Below are 4,694 nucleotides of genomic sequence, written 5' to 3'. Positions count from 1 at the left end.
AAGCAATACAGTGTCAGTTCAGAGAGAGAGAGAGAGAGAGAGAGAGAGAGAGAGAGAGAGAGAGAGAGAATGGCAGGTAATAAAAAAAACCTTAACTGAATCGGAGTAATGAAGGTTTTTACGGTTTTGAAGAAACGTCTAATCACAATAAACCATAACCCGAAAGAGGATGAAACAAAACTTCCAATAACAATATCGATTACAAAAAAAACGAATCACTGATATCGGCTTCCATTATTCATCTTAATTATTCGGTTTCAACTGAGACTAAGAGAAGTTTATAAATGGTTCCTGAGAGGTTCAAGAAAGACTTATTGTCAGACACTCATAATTCAATAGGCACTTTTACCAGAAAAAGGACATTTCACTCATTCACTCACTGTTAATGCTGAGTCAGTACACTATTACCGATATTCCTATATAAAATTCTGTATGTCATTTTTATTGTCAAGCCGAGACTCTCTCCATCATAAAATCTATTGTGAAGAATTCATTACAATTCGATATTTATATCCTCATTATCAAGAATTAATATTTGATCATCCACTAATGAGGGTGAGGAATGCAAATTAAAACATGAGGTTTTATCTGGATAATGTCATTACCTGACCCCTGTTTTGCAAGATAAAAATCTGCATACAATTTCCTTTGTGGGGTGATACCTATCAATTCGTTTTCAATAATTGTCATTACACAGTGTATGTATATATACAAGTATACACATATATGTATATTTTTTACCGCACACTCCAACAATAAACTGGTAAAATTAACTTAAGTTTGTAGGACCTTCATCTATACAAACAACTAAACACTTTTAAGCCGCCCTAAGCTTCTATGGTTTCATCATCCTCAATTTCAGGCTCAGTAAATATCAAATTCATCTCATATTATTTCATTCTCAACCTGACAGATCACGACGCAATTAATGTGAAGTTCCGTGTCGAGGAATGCTGTGCTGCCATCTCTTGTATATATTTTCACTCCATGGACTAAAGAAGTTATTTCTTTATTTGGTTGTCCTTGTTTTTGTCGAGGAATCCTGTGCTGCCATCTCTTGTATATCTTTTCACTCCATGGACTAAAGAAGTTATTTTTTTGTTTATTTGGTTGTCCTTGTTTGTTTTTGTTTTCTTAACATGGAGAGTCCCCGGCATTTCTCTGATCACTACCTGACACCTAGCCACCCGTAACAGTAAGTACTGAAAAGACTCCTTTATATAAATTGTTCTATGTATTACTGTATTATATAATGTCGTGTGTTAAAGTGATTCAGTGTTTATAAGTGTATACTGTATAATTAATGAAGATTGTTTGTGTATTGGAAATGTCATATGTTAACCTGTGAGTGTTTAAAAGTTATAGAGTATAACAAGGACTGCATTAAGTTTTACTTCATTGTGCATTTTCTGCAGTCAAGAACATAATTATATTATATCAACAGTTATATAGCTGTAAATATGTTTATATTTTGCAGAACTCCTTAGACCTCCGCCTTGGTCATGTCTTCTTCATTCTTGGTCCTAGACCCTAGACTCTTGGTCCTTGGATCTTATTTCATCCTTAGATGCTCATGATTCTTTGTCAGATTGTAATCATGTGCAGTACTTTTCCTGATCCTGATTATACGCGCAAGATCTTCAATAGACCTTTATATTATTATAGCAGTTCCTGGTGTTATACATGAAGTTTGTTGATTTTGTATGTATGATTTTCTATTAATTTAAAATATATTTTAAATTAATAGAATTTTTCATGTTATACCTTTATATTAAAAATTAAACAAGGAAACTTAAAAAAATCAAATATATTTTTAAAAGAACCAGAGTTCATGGAATATAAAATGTAAAAACCATAACTCGACATTCCGTAATCCAAAACATTAATAAAAACCTATATTTTTCTTTCCAACTGAGTCGTGATAAAAAAGCAAGGGAACGATGTCCCATTCTAAGCTTTTCCGAACTACTACTACTTCTTCTTCGTCCCGTTGCTTCCAAGAAATCATGCAATCAGACAAGACCCATCTCGCTAAGTGCCTGTAATTTGCGTTGTTTAACTTCGGGGAACGAGGCATTGAGGAGAGAGAGAGAGAGAGAGAGGGGGGGGGGGGGGGGGGGGGGGGGGGGGGGGGGGGGGGGGGCGAGGCGGGCGGGGGGGGGGGGGGGGGGGGGGGGGGGGGGAACGAATGGAATCGCCCTCTTTATACGAAATCTGACCCAATTCCTCTTTGTGAAGTTTACGGATTCTGTCCTTAGGCCTCTCGGAGTTCGGTTCAAACTTTCGATGAATATCACGAAAAAGTTGAGGCTTCTCTCTCTCTCTCTCTCTCTCTCTCTCGGGTCGCTTAAGAGGGAGTTAGAGCAATGCCCTCTTGAACTGACAAGGCCTGAGAGATTCAAGCATGAGTCATCACCAGTCGTCCTAGTCTCGCCGTGCGTTTCCATTCACAACTTTGTATTTTTGGTGGCCATTTATCAGTTATTTGCAGAATGTATAATTTTTGTGTAAGTTAATTATGTTTTACAGTCTTTTTGCATCATCAGTATCCTCTGGACCTGGTTATCATGATTAAATATAAAGGGAAATCAGTGCAGAAACAGTAATGAGAACAAAAAAGTTTATTCACAGAAATGAGTATATAATACATTATTTTACATAGAAAGGAGGACAAGAGCACAAAAATGGTGACAAAAGATGCCTCTCTCTTTAGGAAAAGGTATAACACTATATACAAAATAAATATTCTCTATAATTTACAGCAATTGTTCCTCAGAATCTTATTTTCTTCAATGTATTCAGCTTTCTCTTTTTTGTTAAATTTTTGCAATTTTGAATGTTTTCATTACTTTTCTTACAATAATTGTTTAGTAGGGCATTGGAGGACGCAAATATCAACAGTTTTTGAATTTTTTCTATGCTATGCCCAGCATCACAATCATTTAGAGGTAAGATGGCATCATTATCAGAAAGGACAGTGAGTGAAATGTCCGTGGCCAAATTCCTTTGATACATCAATTGTATAAAATCAGGATACTGTGACAGTTTATCAATGGTTTATATAGTTAAACAGAATTACGTTTTTACTACAGATTCATGTGGATAAAGAAGCCTTCCTCTGCTTATACCCTGAATGTAACTGTTATTGTCTGGTAAGCTATCTTTTGTTTCTTGGCAAGTAAGTAAGTCTTTACAGGAGCTACACTTAAGTTTTTTTCACAACAGCATACACACAATAGCCGGCAAGGTATGTTATAACCGGGAAAAGATCCATACATTTATCAATATCATCTTGACTGACATCAATATAAAAAAATCGTTATTTCCGGACTCCTGATTATTCATGCCCTCCCAGTTCGTTTCTTCGAAAATCTTCAGTTCGATGTTTTTATTATTAAAAGTTATTCTAAGAACAGACATTAACCTCAGTTTTTTTTTCACACTCAAACACTTGTCGTAAGGAAATGTAATTGCAGCCAGCAAAGTCGAACGATATTTACCAAAATCTATTTCAAGTTGATCGGTTTGAAATTTTCCTGGTAAGACATATTTCATTTTTAATTTTTTTTCTACACAGTATTTTGTTATTTCTATCATTGCATTAGTTGTGTGTTTTAAGGCAGTGAATGTTTCCTACTCAACTTTCCACCAGTTTTAGTCATATTATTCCAGAGATCTAACCAGGAATGGAATTTCTGTAGGAAAATATACTTCTCGTCCTTTACATTATATGTTAGTGGAGTTGCATATTTCTTGTGAAGCCGAGTACCTTTATGTGGATGCTTTACATTCATTATGGTCCACCAGAGATAAAAATGACTTTACACGTGTGTCTGGAAACCTTCTTCGCCCACCGATTTAAGTATAACACTAGAAAGGTCATTGGAGATCGGAGGTTGCCAACTAGTAATGTCTCATTAGATGGCCTCAGAGAAAAAGTACCCACGAGCAATGCAAATTAAAATAAATGGTTGAACAGTTACAAAATCTGAAAGTTGCATGTACTGAGTTTTCATTTAAAGTCATCAGCAATGACTGATAATGTATTTTATAATCATTTGTGTTAATAAACTGTTGTTTCTCATCATAACTTCTGCGCTGATTTTCCACCATTATGCAACATATTTAATCATATTAACCAGGTTTAGAGGATTATGATGTTGTTAAAGACTGTGAAATATAATTATCTAACATAGCAATTAGATACTCTAGATAGAAAGTAATAAATAACCCTAACCAAAAATACAGAACTGAGGGAATCGGTAACTTATTTGGCCAGGTATAGGAAACGACTAGTGATGATTCATCGCTCTGTTTTGAGTGATCGCACAGGCCTTGTCAGTTCAAGATGGCATTGGTTAGAGTGGTTGGACCACAAGATAGAGATTCCCAGAAAACAAAGGAGATGAATTACAAGAATCTAAAGGTGGAGCTTAGAGAGGACTCCCTTACCTTGCACTAAAAGGTAATAAGAGGTAATAGTCAGAGGTGTTGGACAGCAAAGCGAAGAGAGGATAAGTATCAAGTGTTAGGAGATGATTATCCAGCCCGTTTTTTTTTTTTATATGTAAACCTGTATATTCAAACTTGCTTCATATATCAAAGCATTTTTAGTCTGTAATATTATCATTTTACATCCCTCTAAATTTATTTTGCATATCTTTCAAAAATATTTTTTTTTATATATATATATA

The sequence above is a fragment of the Macrobrachium nipponense genome, chromosome 18 (assembly GCF_015104395.2).
Source record: "Macrobrachium nipponense isolate FS-2020 chromosome 18, ASM1510439v2, whole genome shotgun sequence".
NCBI classification, from domain to species: Eukaryota; Metazoa; Arthropoda; class Malacostraca; order Decapoda; family Palaemonidae; genus Macrobrachium; species Macrobrachium nipponense.
Note: the sequence above shows the minus strand (reverse complement) of the source record.